Source organism: Leptodactylus fuscus, chromosome 6, assembly GCF_031893055.1.
Source record: "Leptodactylus fuscus isolate aLepFus1 chromosome 6, aLepFus1.hap2, whole genome shotgun sequence".
Taxonomy (NCBI): Eukaryota; Metazoa; Chordata; class Amphibia; order Anura; family Leptodactylidae; genus Leptodactylus; species Leptodactylus fuscus.
This window is the reverse complement of record NC_134270.1, coordinates 130,001,554-130,019,789: the sequence shown is the minus strand read 5'-3', so window position 1 is coordinate 130,019,789 and position 18,236 is coordinate 130,001,554. Positions and strand designations below refer to the sequence as shown.

Sequence of the window (18,236 nt, the reverse complement as noted above, 5' to 3'; positions counted from 1 at the left end):
GTAGATCCTCCAAAGTGCACAGTACATTGGATGAGAACAATTTACTATTACAATCCCTCGAGCACCATTCTTTTCCTATGCACATCCAATGCCCTATTTCTCAATTGAAGAACCTGTTAATAATTTGTCTACAACTCTTGGACCCAATAAAAGCTGCCTCCAGCGTCTTCAGATCACAAAAGGAGACTGAATGAGGACAAGTCATTGCAAGGGCATTGGAACTCCATAACATAAGGAGCCTCAAAACGCGTTACAACCAATGACTCTGGGTTATAAGTGAATACATCTATGATATTCATAGGTAAGTGACATCCTGATAGACTGTCAGTAATGTTGTATTAAAATGGTGCGGGTGGGTGTTACTGAAACTAAAAACAATATGGCTTTTTAATAGCTGAAATAGGTAAAATACTTTTATTTGACAAGTTTCCCCTGAAAAACCAGAAACTGCAACAAAAACATATGTGTTTTTTACCATGCATTTCTGCTGCAGTGTGTGAACATGCCCAAAGGATTCTCATATGGGGGTAAAATAGAAGCCTGGGCCACCTCTGACAACTCTTCTCCACATCTCAAGTGGTTCTGCAACAATAAAATGGGGCTTATCTGCTTTTACTTTTCCCAGTTATCCACAATGCCCATCCCATATTTCAGTGGCTGTATCTCTAGGTTCCTATAAGTGTCACGTATTAATTATACAGATCCCTCTGGGATTGATGTCCTTATTAAAGGAATTCAATCATTAAGATCCAGTTTTTAACTAAGCCCACATCAGAATAGCCTTAAGAAAGGGTATACTTCCCCTACCTTTAGAATTCTCCGCGCCACCGTTGGGTAGATATCACGGTTTTTGTTGTTATGCTAATGAGTCTCCAGACAGCACTGGGGGCGTCCCCTGTGCTGCTTGAAAACTCTCCAGCGCCGCCCTCCATCTTCTTCTCGAGACCGACCCTTCTCCCACTTCACTCTTACGTCTTCATCCAAAAGCACCGACTGTGAATGTCCATTGGCCATGTTTCTGTGGTCTCTCCTATTCAAACACAGGAAAACGGCTGACGTCATGCGCAGTTGGCGCTTTTGGATGAAGACTTGATGGTGACATGGGAGAAGAGGTTGTTTACAGAAGAAGATGGAGGTCTGTGCTGGAGAGTTTTCAAGCAGTACAGGGGACACCCCCATTGCTGTCTGGAGACTCATGAGCATAAGAGTGAAAACCAGGATATCTACGCAATGGTGGAACGGAGAAGAAATCTAAAGACAGGGGAAGAATAGACTTTCTTATGGCTATTCTGACATGGGCTTAGTTAAAAACGGGATTCTAATGATAGAATCCCTTTAAATATATAGGAAATTCATAGGGAAATCCAAAAGTAAGCCCATTCTGTCATCACAGCCAATGGTTGAGTATTGAATCCAAATATTTTGTATCATACCCATCAGACAGCAGTGTTGTGCCTCTACTATATAGAGCCATTGCCTCCTTGTTGAATATACTTGACTTGGACACTACTTATAATATTTCCGTCCATTAGATAAATCAATATGTCGCTTGGGCAGTACTAATGGTGCCAAGGTCGTCTCCTTGTAACACGCTTGGACAGGAAAATGCGTGGAAAGTGAGCAGACCATTTTATATGGGGTGTAGAGGTTAAAGGCTCTTAGAATATGATGGAATTTATCTGTCAGACTACCGCCAGTCACTTAATGAACAAACAAGCAAAATGCTGTTCGATAAAAAGCTCATCATGCCGGCGCGCTTCATCTAAGTGCATGGCGCATTCTCGCAAAACACACACTCCAAATTAATCAAGAGCAAATATATAACGGGGTTATTCAATTAACTATCGAGTGTCAAGGAGAGCAATTACTGGAGTCTGCCTGCATTTTATCAGCCCAGTTCTCCGGGGAAATTTTCCAAATTACAGGTAAAAGGGTTGAAATAAATGAAAAAGGACTTCAGCAGCAAAATATTCATATTAGTAGGTGCATCTCAGAAACCAAGCATGTATTCCTGGTTCTTATCTCCTAATTTAAGGCCTTATGCATTTTTCATGAACCTAATGTCTGTGAAAAACGGGCACGTGTGTCTGTGTAAGTGCACAGACATGGCAGTGAATAATGGCCATGCAATGTCACATGGACATTATAGAACACATGATTTTCAATGGGTCTATTCACATGTCACTGTCTATGTCATTTGCAACCAAAGATTACAGTGTCGCCCTGCGAATCTGTTACTGATGTTAGTGAATGGAATGGCCTCATGGACAAAGATAGGCCATGGGAGTTTGCGCCTTTTTTTTGGTGTAAAGTGCGCATTTATGAGGTCTTTTTAACCTCCATTTAATTTAAAATGGATGTGTGACGGACGTTGCTTGTGGATAGGTCATCAGTCTGAAAATTTAATATGGGGCTGGAAAAAATCTTTAAGGGTGCATTCACACGGAGTAACGTGCCACGTGATGTGGCATGTATACGGCGTGTGAGACTTTGCGCGCCATAAAAGCTCCCATTGATTTCAATGGGAGCCTGGATCGTATACGCTGCGTTATCATGCAAAATCATGGCTGCAAAATAACGCGGCGTATACAATCCTGGCTCCCATTGAAATCAATGGGAGTGTATACGGCGCTCAAAGTCTCACACGCCGTATACATGCCACATCACGCGGCACATTACTCCGTGTGAACTTACCCTAAGGCCTAAGAAGTGAGCCATAGCCAAAAAGTGCTTTTTTCAGCAACGTTTTTCAAGGAAAGTCTGAAAGTTTTCCCCTGCTGACTTTTTGTCCCTATTATACCTATACTATTAGCCAGAATTCCATCCGCTTTTCAGGTTCTGTAAAACACTGCGTTTTTTTCGCAATTGCTGCATTATTGCAAGGAGATGCCCCGGCCAACTAGCGATCTTAGGGAGCGTTCACACTACCGTCGGTGTCCGACATGTAGTGTCCGCTCCTAGTGTCCGCTCAAAATCTGTCACGGACACTAGGATGCAGGGTTTTTCTGTCCGCTTGAGAAGTCGGACATCTTCTCTTGCGGACAGGGAAGGACGGGCACGGAGTGCAAAAGAACGCACCCGATGCCCATTCAAGTGAATGACAGGTGTCACGGACACATCTAGTGTCTGCTCCTAGTGTCCGTGACAGATTTTGAGCGGACACTAGGAGCGGACACTACATGTCGGACACCGACGGTAGTGTGAACGCCCCCTTACACATGACTTACATGCAGCTCTGGTACAGGACTGACATGCTAAGACCTGTTATACTTCACTAGTATCCCCAGTTTTATCACGTGTACAATTGAAACAGTCTCCTTGGTGATCAATGAGCGTGCTTCACGCCGCTGAAGGTGAGGACAGCTGCACCAGGGCTCCTCTGATATCCTCCGCACCATGATTGTCACACTTTGTGATTGCTGTAAATTGCAGTATGGCTGCAATATTCATGGTGTGTAAACGAAAAGAGAGCTCAGATTAGACTGCACAAGCTCAATAAACCAATCCATGGTATATTCACTTGGGATCACTAAAATATCATACAGCTTTAGTAGGAATTATTATACAAACCAACAATGATTTTATATTATTATTAGAGATGAGCGAACCGTGAAATATTCGAGATTCGATATTCGTTTCAAGTAGAGCCTCAATATTCGACTACTCGATTGAATATCGAATCCCATTATAGTCTATGGGAACAAATGCTCGTTTCAGGGGAAACCACTATTCGACTGAAGGAGAGTCACCAAGTCCACGAATAGCAGGAGGAGTGTGTTTAGGAGGAGCGCTGTGCAGTTAAAGCGCACGGACCCCATAGTATTCTATGGGGTCCGTGCGCTTTAACTGCACAGCGCTTGCAGTTGCACTGATAAAAATTCAGCTCCCTTGTAACAGATGAAGCAGAGCTGAGTGTGTGCTGAACTCTGCTGCACACTCAGCTCTGCTGAGATGCAGTAGAGCTGAGTGTGCAGCAGAGTTCAGCGCACACTTAGCTCTTCTACATCTCTGATGCAGCAAAGCTGAGTGTGCAGCAGGGTTCAGCGCATCTCTGAAGCAGCAGAGCTGAGTGTGCAGCAGGACTCAGCACACACTCAGCTCTACTACATCTCTGATGCAGCAGAGCTGAGTGTGCAGCAGGGTTCACATCTCCGGTGTAGCAGGGCTGGCCGTGCGCTCAGCTTGATTGCATCTCCGGTGTAGCCAAGCTGAGTGCACGGCCAGCACTGCTACATCTCGGCATAGGAATGCATTGACTGGCATTGATTGGCAGAGTACAGCATTCGGCCAATCAACGCTAGTTCTGCTGGAGGAGGCGGAGTCTAAGATCGGTCCACAGCATTCCCCATTCTGGTCTGATTTTAGACTCTGCCTCCTCAGAGACGAGCCTCCGGAAGAACCAGCGTTGATTGGCCGAATGCTGTACTCTGTATGGAATTCGGCCAATCAACGCTGGTCAATGCATTCCCATGGGAAAAAGTCAGCTCGCGCATATTGCAAGCTGACAGGGATCTCGATGTAATACAGTGACTTGGGCATTTTAGATGCCTCCAGACATGCTTCTCCTGCTGTCCCAGTTGCATTCCAGGGTGTTGGCATCATTTCCTGGGGTGTCATAGTGGACTTGGTGACTCTCCTAAGTGGTTCCCCCTAAACGAGTATTTATTCCCCATAGTCTATAATGGGGTTCGATCTTCGATCGAACAGTCGAGTATTGAGCGGCTACTCGAATCGAATTTCGAACTTCGAACATTTCACTGTTTGCTCATCTCTATTAATTACCATTTCTATAAACAATTTCAGCTCTGCTTTGCAGTCACACAATAGAACTTTTCCTCCATGCTGGTAAACTTTGTAACAGATCGCATATTACTCATACATGTAAAATGCACACAGATTGCATATTGTGCTACCAAATAATGCTGATAATTATGCCCGCACACAACGTGTGTACAATCTGTTACACAACAAGCTTGCTTTGTGGTATGAATAGAACTGTTTGTTAAACCCACACTGGTATGTGCAGAATTTTACCCTGACAATGGCTTTCAATACATTCCATGTTTTCCAACTTGGATAACCTTGTTGAGATGCTTTACAGGAAAACATAGCTATATCTTTGATGTCGTGACTGACTATACTGGGGGAATAATAAGCTGCTATTGAACCAAACAGAGCATTTGTCATAATCTCTTTAAAGGAACAGTCCAGTTAACACAGAAAATGCACACAAAAAAAAAGAGAAAAAAAAAATATCCAAGCTGAACGGATTTGGATGACATTTCACACATACCTGGATGGTCACCTGGAAGTAAACATAGGCTACTTGATATGCCGCTAATTGCCTCGAATTACCAATCGCTAGCGCCGAAGTATGCTCTGGCTACGCTTCAGGACCCAAGACAAGTGCATCGAGTGTGGACAGTCTGTGAGCTAGAGAAAATGGCGCCTACTTGCAGCTCCAGAGCAACGCGGACATGCGGCCTGGCTCTGCGGCATACGACAAATGGATCGGGTATGCCAGCTGTGTGAGTACCCCGGGGGACTGAGGGTTCAGGGGCGGGGGGCCAACCAGGGGTGCACGAGAGGGGGGCATGCACAGGAGGGGGGTTTGGGGGGGCCAGGGGGCCGCCTGGGCCACGCGGCAGGGGGAGCGCAGGAGAGGGCTTTGGGGGGACACATGGGAGGAAGCGGGCACAGTAGAGGGGTTTGGGTGGGCCAGGGGGTTTCCTGGGGCGGCCCCCGGAGGCGGGCCGTGCGAGAGGAGTTTGGGGGGCCACATGGGAGCACGTGGGAGGGATGGGCGCGGGAGAGGGGTTTGGGAGTGGGCGGCGGTTTGTGAGTGTGAAGGGAGGGACACAGGAGCGGGATTTGGGAGGAGGGAAAGGGGGTGCCCGGGAGGTGGGTGTGCGCGCATATACAGAGATGTACCACAGTCAAGACACGGGTATATATATATATATGTTGTACCCCTCCCTTCTCCACTCCCATGCAACGAAATCAAAGGTAATAAATCATTGCCATATCCAGGGACATATGCTGCTGTGGTCTTGCATTTACTGCCTTAAATGCTGGGAGAGGTAGGAAGTTTGTAAAGGAAACGTCACTCTGAAGTCAATGACCAGAAAATAAATCAGATAAATGGCACAGAATATATTATAATATATTATAATATATTAGGAACTGTTTTGTATTGATGCGTCCTGTTATTTGGCCCATACTTTTTAGGAAAAACAGGATAACCCTTTTAATTTTGCTTATTGCCAGATCATTGCATGTATTGGTTAATGTATGTGTATTTGTATAGCTGCAGAAAGTTCAGTTCAATCGTTAAAAAAAGCAGACACATGCACTTTGGAGCAAAATCACAATGTATGACATTGCTGCAACATCATATTGCATAAAAATTGTGTGACAAAATGTTACATTATTTTAATGTGATGTTTAGTGACATAACACTTGTCACTATGTAGTCCTTATATGAATACAGGGACTCACAGGAGGAAGTAAGCAGGTGCAGACACTAATAATGAAAGAGACAGGAACAAAACGTAGAGATAGTTAAAAAAAAAAGCTAGGTCTGCACAGACTGCAGCACTACAATGTGATGCTTTATCTTCTATTGTAAGGCTTTTGCCATTGTACCATTGTATGAATTCTACCAGTTAGATTGATGATGATGATGATGACGATGATGTGTCAATATAAAATCAATGCAGTGGCGTAACTAGGTATGGGGGGGCTCCAAGGTGAACATTTGAAGTGCCGGTGGCCATCAACACAAGTGAGGGTCAGTAAGTAAATAGGGACCATTACCTGCTGCAGTTACTATTAAAAAAAATTAGGGGACTGCCAGGCCCCCTAATATCCCAGGCCCTGTGGAAGCCGCTACTATTGCTACTTCAGTAGTTACGTCCCTGAATCAATTAGCTCTGTGATTGGACACATTTACAAGTCAATGTTGTCCCTAGTTAATCTATTACATCCTCTACTGACAACATATAGAAGACCAATAGAGATAAAAGGCCCTCATTATTGTGTTAATCTCATTCCACCTTCCATCCTTTTCCAACTTTACCACTTAGTTTGGCCTATTTATTATGTAGAGTAATTGAAGACATATCTAATAGAGATGAGCGAACAGTGTTCTATCGAACTCATGTTCGATCGGATATTAGGCTGTTCGGCATGTTCGAATCGAATCGAACACCGCGTGGTAAAGTGCGCCATTACTCGATTCCCCTCCCACCTTCCCTGGCGCCTTTTTTGCTCCAATAACAGCGCTGGGTAGGTGGGACAGGAACTACGACACCGGTGACGTTGAAAAAAGTAGGCAAAACCCATTGGCTGCCGAAAACATGTGACCTCTAATTTAAAAGAACAGCGACGCCCAGCTTCGCGTCATTCTGAGCTTGCAATTCACCGAGGACGGAGGTTTCCGTCCAGCTAGCTAGGGCTTAGATTCTGGGTAGGCAGGGACAGGCTAGGATAGGAAGGAGAAGACAACCAACAGCTCTTGTAAGAGCTAAATTGCAGGGAGAAGCTTGTCAGTGTAACGTGGCACTGACGGGCTCAATCGCCGCAACCCAGCTTTCCCAGGATCCTGAATGGAATACACTGTCAGTGTATTCCCGTATACCCGATATATACCCCGATACCCGTTCCAACGGTGTGCCCCCCCACCTTCACCCCAGAAATACCCTGCAAGTCCCCTAGCAATAGAATTGGGGCTATATACACCCACAATTTTTACTACTGGTATACAGTGCCATTGTCTGACTGGGAATTCAAAGAATATATTGGGAATACAAATACCCTCATTTCTTGCTACTGCCATATAGTGCCAGTTTCTGACTGGTAATTCAAAGAATATATTGGGGTTACGTGCACCCACAATTTTTACTACTGGTATACAGTGCCATTGTCTGACTGGGAATTCAAAGAATATATTGGGAATACAAATACCCTCATTTCTTGCTACTGCCATATAGTGCCAGTGTCTGACTGGGAATTCAAAGAATATATTGGGGTTACGTGCACCCACAATTTTTACTACTGGTATACAGTGCCATTGTCTGACTGGGAATTCAAAGAGTATATTGGGAATACAAATACCCTCATTTCTTGCTACTGCCATATAGTGCCAGTTTCTGACTGGGAATTCAAAGAATATATTGGGGTTACGTGCACCCACAATTTTTACTACTGGTATACAGTGCCATTGTCTGACTGGGAATTCAAAGAATATATTGGGAATACAAATACCCTCATTTCTTGCTACTGCCATATAGTGCCAGTTTCTGACTGGTAATTCAAAGAATATATTGGGGTTACGTGCACCCACAATTTTTACTACTGGTATACAGTGCCATTGTCTGACTGGGAATTCAAAGAGTATATTGGGAATACAAATACCCTCATTTCTTGCTACTGCCATATAGTGCCAGTGTCTGACTGGGAATTCAAAGAATATATTGGGGTTACGTGCACCCACAATTTTTACTACTGGTATACAGTGCCATTGTCTGACTGGGAATTCAAAGAATATATTGGGAATACAAATACCCTCATTTCTTGCTACTGCCATATAGTGCCAGTTTCTGACTGGGAATTCAAAGAATATATTGGGGTTACGTGCACCCACAATTTTTACTACTGGTATACAGTGCCATTGTCTGACTGGGAATTCAAAGAATATATTGGGGTTATAAATACCCTCATTTCTTGCTACTGCCATATAGTGCCAGTTTCTGACTGGTAATTCAAAGAATATATTGGGGTTACGTGCACCCACAATTTTTACTACTGGTATACAGTGCCATTGTCTGACTGGGAATTCAAAGAATATATTGGGGTTATAAATACCCTCATTTCTTGCTACTGCCATATAGTGCCAGTTTCTGACTGGTAATTCAAAGAATATATTGGGGTTACGTGCACCCACAATTTTTACTACTGGTATACAGTGCCATTGTCTGACTGGGAATTCAAAGAGTATATTGGGAATACAAATACCCTCATTTCTTGCTACTGCCATATAGTGCCAGTGTCTGACTGGGAATTCAAAGAATATATTGGGGTTACGTGCACCCACAATTTTTACTACTGGTATACAGTGCCATTGTCTGACTGGGAATTCAAAGAGTATATTGGGAATACAAATACCCTCATTTCTTGCTACTGCCATATAGTGCCAGTTTCTGACTGGGAATTCAAAGAATATATTGGGGTTACGTGCACCCACAATTTTTACTACTGGTATACAGTGCCATTGTCTGACTGGGAATTCAAAGAATATATTGGGAATACAAATACCCTCATTTCTTGCTACTGCCATATAGTGCCAGTTTCTGACTGGGAATTCAAAGAATATATTGGGGTTACGTGCACCCACAATTTTTACTACTGGTATACAGTGCCATTGTCTGACTGGGAATTCAAAGAATATATTGGGGTTATAAATACCCTCATTTCTTGCTACTGCCATATAGTGCCAGTTTCTGACTGGTAATTCAAAGAATATATTGGGGTTACGTGCACCCACAATTTTTACTACTGGTATACAGTGCCATTGTCTGACTGGGAATTCAAAGAATATATTGGGAATACAAATACCCTCATTTCTTGCTACTGCCATATAGTGCCAGTGTCTGACTGGGAATTCAAAGAATATATTGGGGTTACGTGCACCCACAATTTTTACTACTGGTATACAGTGCCATTGTCTGACTGGGAATTCAAAGAATATATTGGGAATACAAATACCCTCATTTCTTGCTACTGCCATATAGTGCCAGTTTCTGACTGGGAATTCAAAGAATATATTGGGGTTACGTGCACCCACAATTTTTACTACTGGTATACAGTGCCATTGTCTGACTGGGAATTCAAAGAATATATTGGGGTTATAAATACCCTCATTTCTTGCTACTGCCATATAGTGCCAGTTTCTGACTGGTAATTCAAAGAATATATTGGGGTTACGTGCACCCACAATTTTTACTACTGGTATACAGTGCCATTGTCTGACTGGGAATTCAAAGAATATATTGGGGTTATAAATACCCTCATTTCTTGCTACTGCCATATAGTGCCAGTTTCTGACTGGTAATTCAAAGAATATATTGGGGTTACGTGCACCCACAATTTTTACTACTGGTATACAGTGCCATTGTCTGACTGGGAATTCAAAGAGTATATTGGGAATACAAATACCCTCATTTCTTGCTACTGCCATATAGTGCCAGTGTCTGACTGGGAATTCAAAGAATATATTGGGGTTACGTGCACCCACAATTTTTACTACTGGTATACAGTGCCATTGTCTGACTGGGAATTCAAAGAGTATATTGGGAATACAAATACCCTCATTTCTTGCTACTGCCATATAGTGCCAGTTTCTGACTGGGAATTCAAAGAATATATTGGGGTTACGTGCACCCACAATTTTTACTACTGGTATACAGTGCCATTGTCTGACTGGGAATTCAAAGAATATATTGGGGTTATAAATACCCTCATTTCTTGCTACTGCCATATAGTGCCAGTTTCTGACTGGTAATTCAAAGAATATATTGGGGTTACGTGCACCCACAATTTTTACTACTGGTATACAGTGCCATTGTCTGACTGGGAATTCAAAGAATATATTGGGAATACAAATACCCTCATTTCTTGCTACTGCCATATAGTGCCAGTGTCTGACTGGGAATTCAAAGAATATATTGGGGTTACGTGCACCCACAATTTTTACTACTGGTATACAGTGCCATTGTCTGACTGGGAATTCAAAGAGTATATTGGGAATACAAATACCCTCATTTCTTGCTACTGCCATATAGTGCCAGTTTCTGACTGGGAATTCAAAGAATATATTGGGGTTACGTGCACCCACAATTTTTACTACTGGTATACAGTGCCATTGTCTGACTGGGAATTCAAAGAATATATTGGGGTTATAAATACCCTCATTTCTTGCTACTGCCATATAGTGCCAGTTTCTGACTGGTAATTCAAAGAATATATTGGGGTTACGTGCACCCACAATTTTTACTACTGGTATACAGTGCCATTGTCTGACTGGGAATTCAAAGAGTATATTGGGAATACAAATACCCTCATTTCTTGCTACTGCCATATAGTGCCAGTTTCTGACTGGGAATTCAAAGAATATATTGGGGTTACGTGCACCCACAATTTTTACTACTGGTATACAGTGCCATTGTCTGACTGGGAATTCAAAGAATATATTGGGGTTATAAATACCCTCATTTCTTGCTACTGCCATATAGTGCCAGTTTCTGACTGGTAATTCAAAGAATATATTGGGGTTACGTGCACCCACAATTTTTACTACTGGTATACAGTGCCATTGTCTGACTGGGAATTCAAAGAATATATTGGGGTTATAAATACCCTCATTTCTTGCTACTGCCATATAGTGCCAGTTTCTGACTGGTAATTCAAAGAATATATTGGGGTTACGTGCACCCACAATTTTTACTACTGGTATACAGTGCCATTGTCTGACTGGGAATTCAAAGAGTATATTGGGAATACAAATACCCTCATTTCTTGCTACTGCCATATAGTGCCAGTGTCTGACTGGTAATTCAAAGAATATATTGGGGTTACGTGCACCCACAATTTTTACTACTGGTATACAGTGCCATTGTCTGACTGGGAATTCAAAGAGTATATTGGGAATACAAATACCCTCATTTCTTGCTACTGCCATATAGTGCCAGTTTCTGACTGGGAATTCAAAGAATATATTGGGGTTACGTGCACCCACAATTTTTACTACTGGTATACAGTGCCATTGTCTGACTGGGAATTCAAAGAGTATATTGGGAATACAAATACCCTCATTTCTTGCTACTGCCATATAGTGCCAGTTTCTGACTGGGAATTCAAAGAATATATTGGGGTTACGTGCACCCACAATTTTTACTACTGGTATACAGTGCCAATTTCTAACTAGGAATTCAAAATGCGCAAGGCTCCCGGAAAGGGACGTGGACGAGGCCGTGGGCGAGGTCGGGGGAATGGTTCTGGGGAGCAAGGTAGCAGTGAAGCCACAGGGCGTCCTGTGCCTACTCCTGTGGGGCAGCAAGCATTGCGCCACTCCACAGTGCCAGGGTTGCTTGCCACATTAACTAAACTGCAGGGTACAAACCTTAGTAGGCCCAAGAACCAGGAACAGGTCTTGCAATGGCTGTCAGAGAACGCTTACAGCACATTGTCCAGCAGCCAGTCAGACTCTGCCTCCTCTCCTCCTATTACCCAACAGTCTTGTCTTCCTTCCTCCCAAAATTCCGAAGCTTTACAGAACAATAACCCAAACTGTCCCTGCTCCCCAGAGCTGTTCTCCGCTCCTTTCATTGTCCCTCAACCTGCCTCTCCACGTCACGATTCCACGAACCTAACAGAGGAGCATCTGTATCCAGATGCTCAAACACTAGAGTCTCCTCCATCTCCGTTCGATTTGGTGGTGGATGACCAGCAACCCACCCTCATCGACGATGATGTGACGCAGTTGCCGTCAGGGCATCCAGTTGACCGGCGCATTGTGCGGGAGGAGGAGATGAGACAGGAGTTGGAAGAGGAAGTGGTGGATGATGAGGACACTGACCCGACCTGGACAGGGGGGATGTCAAGCGGGGAAAGTAGTGTGGATGTTGAGGCAGGTGCAGCACCAAAAAGGGTAGCTAGAGGCAGAGGCAGAGGTCAGCAGCTTAGGCGAAGCCAGGCCACACCCGGAATCTCCCAAGATGTTCCAGTTCGTACCCAGCCCCGAAAAACTCCCACCTCGAGGGCACGTTTCTCGAAGGTGTGGAGTTTTTTCAAGGAATGCGCCGAGGACAGATATAGTGTTGTCTGCACAATTTGCCTCTCGAAATTGATTAGGGGCTCTGAGAAGAGCAACCTGTCCACCACTTCAATGCGCCGTCATTTGGAATCCAAGCACTGGAATCAGTGGCAGGCAGCAACGGCAGGACAAAGGCCGACTGCCGTTCACGCCACTGCCACTGCCTCTGCCTCTGCCTCTGCCACTGCCACTGCTGACTGTGCTGGCGATGCACTCCAGAGGACGAGCCAGGACACCACTTCATCTGCCTCCGCCACTTTGTTGACTTCTACCTCATCCTCCCCTGGTCCTGTCTTATCTCCTTCTCCTGCACCATCAAAGGCACCATCAGGCGTTTCTTTACAACAACCCACCATCTCTCAGACATTGGAGCGGCGGCAGAAATACACTGCTAACCACCCACACGCGCAAGCCTTGAACGCCAACATCGCTAAACTGCTGGCCCAGGAGATGTTGGCGTTCCGGCTTGTTGAAACTCCCGCCTTCCTGGACCTGATGGCAACTGCGGCACCTCGCTATGCCGTCCCTAGCCGTCACTACTTCTCCCGGTGTGCCGTCCCCGCCTTGCACCAGCACGTGTCACTCAACATCAGGCGGGCCCTTAGTTCCGCGCTTTGCACAAAGGTCCACTTGACCACCGACGCGTGGACAAGTGCATGCGGACAGGGACGCTACATTTCACTGACGGCACACTGGGTGAATGTAGTTGAGGCTGGGACTGCTTCCCAAACTGGCCCGGTGTACCTCGTCTCCCCGCCTAACATTCCTGGCAGGGACACGAGAAGAACACCCCCCTCCTCCTCCTCCTCTACCGCCTCCTCCTCCGCCACCGCCTCCTCCTCCGCCACCGCCTCCTCCTCCGCTGTTAGATTGACCCCAGCTACGAGTTGGAAACGTTGCAGCACTGGCGTTGGTAGACGTCAGCAGGCTGTGCTGAAGCTGATCAGCTTGGGGGACAGACAGCACACTGCCTCCGAGGTGAGGGATGCCCTCCTCGATGAGACGGCAATATGGTTTGAGCCGCTGCACCTGGGCCCAGGCATGGTCGTTTGTGATAACGGCCGGAACCTGGTAGCAGCTCTGGAGCTTGCCGGACTCCAACATGTTCCATGCCTGGCCCACGTCTTCAACCTAGTGGTGCAACGTTTCCTAAAGAGCTACCCCAATGTTCCAGAGCTACTGGTGAAAGTGCGGCGCATGTGCGCCCACTTTCGCAAGTCGACAGTAGCCGCTGCTAGCTTAAAATCTCTCCAGCAACGCCTGCATGTGCCACAACACCGGCTTTTGTGCGACGTCCCCACACGCTGGAACTCAACGTTTCAGATGTTGAATAGAGTGGTTGAGCAGCAGAGACCTTTGATGGAATACCAGCTACAAAACCCTAGGGTGCCACAAAGTCAGCTGCCTCAGTTTCACATCCATGAGTGGCCATGGATGAGAGACCTTTGTGACATCCTACGGGTCTTTGAGGAGTCCACAAGGAGGGTGAGCTCTGAGGATGCGATGGTGAGCCTTACAATCCCGCTCTTGTGTGTTCTGAGAGAATCCCTGATTGACATCAGGGATAACTCAGATCACACAGAGGAGTTAGGGATAGCATCCGATCCGTCACAGCTGGAGAGTAGGTCCACACATCTGTCCGCTTCACTGCGTTTAATGGAGGAGGAGGAGGAGGAGGAGGAGGAAGAAGAGTTGTCCGATGATGTGATGGTGATACAGGAGGCTTCCGGGCAACTTCGAATCGTCCCATTGTTGCAGCGCGGATGGGTAGACATGGAGGATGAGGAGGAAATGGAGATTGAACTTTCCGGTGGGGCCAGAGGAGTCATGCCAACTAACACTGTGGCAGACATGGCTGAGTTCATGTTGGGGTGCTTTACAACCGACAAGCGTATTGTCAAAATCATGGAGGACAACCAGTACTGGATCTTTGCTATCCTTGACCCCCGGTATAAAAACAACATCTCGTCTTTTATTCCGGTAGAGGGGAGGGCCAATCGCATCAATGCTTGCCACAGGCAATTGGTGCAGAATATGATGGAGATGTTTCCAGCATGTGACGTTGGCGGCAGGGAGGGCAGTTCCTCCAGTAGGCAACCAAGTTCTCACCGGTCCACACAAACGAGGGGCACACTGTCTAAGGTCTGGGACACCTTGATGGCACCCCCTCGCCAAAGTGCCGCCACGGAGGGTCCTAGTGTCACCAGGCGTGAGAAGTATAGGCGCATGTTGCGGGAATACCTTTCCGACCACAGCCCTGTCCTCTCCGACCCCTCTGCGCCCTACACGTATTGGGTGTCGAAGTTGGACCTGTGGCTTGAACTTGCCCTATATGCCTTGGAGGTGCTGTCCTGTCCTGCCGCCAGCGTCCTATCTGAGAGGGTGTTCAGTGCAGCCGGTGGCATCATCACTGACAAGCGCACCCGTCTGTCAGCTGAGAGTGCCGACCGGCTCACTTTGATAAAAATGAACCACCACTGGGTAGAGCCGTCATTTTTGTGCCCACCTGTGTAAAGCACCCCAACATGAAACTCCATGTCTGTACTCAACCTCTCCAATTCCTCCGCATCCTCATACTCATCCACCATAAGCGTTGCACAATTCTGCTAATACTAGGCTCCCTCCACCCTGATTTCCCCCAACTCTGCTGGTTAGAGGCTCCCTCCACCATGAATTTGCCCAAACTGGGCTGTTTAGAGGCTCCCTCCACCATGAATTGGTCCAAACTGGGGTGGTTAGAGGCTCCCTCCACCATGAATTGGTCCAAACTGGGGTGGTTAGAGGCTCCCTCCACCATTAATTGGTCCAAACTGGGCTGGTTAGAGGCTCCCTCCACAATTAATTGGTCCAAACTGGGCTAATTAGAGGCTCCCTCCACCATGAATTGGTCCAAACTGGGTTTTTTAGAGGCTCCCTCCACCATTAATTGGTCCAAACTGGGCTGGTTAGAGGCTCCCTCCACAATTAATTGGTCCAAACTGGGCTAATTAGAGGCTCCCTCCACCATGAATTGGTCCAAACTGGGTTTTTTAGAGGCTCCCTCCACCATGAATTTGCCCAAACTGGGCTGTTTAGAGGCTCCCTCCACCATGAATTGGTCCAAACTGGGCTGGTTAGAGGCTCCCTCCACCATGAATTTCCCAAAACTTGGCTGTTTAGAGGCTCCCTCCACCATTAATTGGTCCAAACTGGGCTGGTTAGAGGCTCCCTCCACCATTAATTGGTCCAAACTGGGCTGGTTAGAGGCTCCCTCCACCATGAATTTGCCCAAACTGGGCTGTTTAGAGGCTCCCTCCACCATGAATTGGTCCAAACTGGGCTGGTTAGAGGCTCCCTCCACCATGAATTTCCCAAAACTTGGCTGTTTAGAGGCTCCCTCCACCATTAATTGGTCCAAACTGGGCTGGTTAGAGGCTCCCTCCACCATGAATTTGCCCAAACTGGGGTGGTTAGAGGCTCCCTCCACCATTAATTGGTCCAAACTGGGCTGGTTAGAGGCTCCCTCCACAATTAATTGGTCCAAACTGGGCTAATTAGAGGCTCCCTCCACCATGAATTGGTCCAAACTGGGTTTTTTAGAGGCTCCCTCCACCATGAATTTCCCAAAACTTGGCTGTTTAGAGGCTCCCTCCACCATGAATTGGTCCAAACTGGGCTGGTTAGAGGCTCCCTCCACCATGAATTTCCCAAAACTTGGCTGTTTAGAGGCTCCCTCCACCATTAATTGGTCCAAACTGGGCTGGTTAGAGGCTCCCTCCACCATGAATTTGCCCAAACTGGGCTGTTTAGAGGCTCCCTCCACCATGAATTTGCCCAAACTGGGGTGGTTAGAGGCTCCCTCCACCATGAATTGGTCCAAACTGGGCTGGTTAGAGGCTCCCTCCACCATGAATTTGCCCAAACTGGGCTGGTTAGAGGCTCCCTCCACCATGAATTTGCCCAAACTGGGGTGGTTAGAGGCTCCCTCCACCATTAATTGGTCCAAACTGGGCTGGTTAGAGGCTCCCTCCACAATTAATTGGTCCAAACTGGGCTAATTAGAGGCTCCCTCCACCATGAATTGGTCCAAACTGGGTTTTTTAGAGGCTCCCTCCACCATGAATTTGCCCAAACTGGGCTGTTTAGAGGCTCCCTCCACCATGAATTGGTCCAAACTGGGCTGGTTAGAGGCTCCCTCCACCATGAATTTCCCAAAACTTGGCTGTTTAGAGGCTCCCTCCACCATTAATTGGTCCAAACTGGGCTGGTTAGAGGCTCCCTCCACCATGAATTTGCCCAAACTGGGCTGGTTAGAGGCTCCCTCCACCATGAATTTCCCAAAACTTGGCTGTTTAGAGGCTCCCTCCACCATTAATTGGTCCAAACTGGGCTGGTTAGAGGCTCCCTCCACCATGAATTTGCCCAAACTGGGGTGGTTAGAGGCTCCCTCCACCATTAATTGGTCCAAACTGGGCTGGTTAGAGGCTCCCTCCACAATTAATTGGTCCAAACTGGGCTAATTAGAGGCTCCCTCCACCATGAATTGGTCCAAACTGGGTTTTTTAGAGGCTCCCTCCACCATGAATTTGCCCAAACTGGGCTGTTTAGAGGCTCCCTCCACCATGAATTGGTCCAAACTGGGCTGGTTAGAGGCTCCCTCCACCATGAATTTCCCAAAACTTGGCTGTTTAGAGGCTCCCTCCACCATTAATTGGTCCAAACTGGGCTGGTTAGAGGCTCCCTCCACCATTAATTGGTCCAAACTGGGCTGGTTAGAGGCTCCCTCCACCATTAATTGGTCCAAACTGGGCTGGTTAGAGGCTCCCTCCACCATTAATTGGTCCAAACTGGGCTGTTTAGAGGCTCCCTCCACCATTAATTGGTCCAAACTGGGCTGGTTAGAGGCTCCCTCCACCATGAATTTGCCCAAACTGGGCTGTTTAGAGGCTCCCTCCACCATGAATTGGTCCAAACTGGGGTGGTTAGAGGCTCCCTCCACCATTAATTGGTCCAAACTGGGCTGGTTAGAGGCTCCCTCCACCATGAATTGGTCCAAACTGGGTTTTTTAGAGGCTCCCTCCACCATGAATTTGCCCAAACTGGGCTGGTTAGAGGCTCCCTCCACCATGAATTGGTCCAAACTGGGGTTTTTAGAGGCTCCCTCCACCATGAATTTGCCCAAACTCTGCTGGTTAGAGGCTCAATCCACCCTGATTTTCAAAACAAATGTTGGTGCCAACCTCAACTTACTACAAGGGCCAAATTCACTGCTGGTGACAAGCTCTCCTCACTGCAAGTGCCAAATACACATGTTTCAAGGTGTTTTCCTACTGTCAGAGAGGTGGTATTGAGTGTGTAAAGTGTGTAGTTGTTAGGCTGTGATGTT

The 18,236-nt window shown here is 46.5% G+C and overlaps 1 protein-coding gene across 1 annotated transcript in view; it reads right to left on the bottom strand.

The window, feature by feature from the left end:
- Positions 1 to 18,236, bottom strand: part of KCNH4 (potassium voltage-gated channel subfamily H member 4) — a 134,568-nt gene that overhangs the window by 48,837 nt on the left and 67,495 nt on the right. The gene's annotated exons all lie outside the window — the stretch shown is intronic.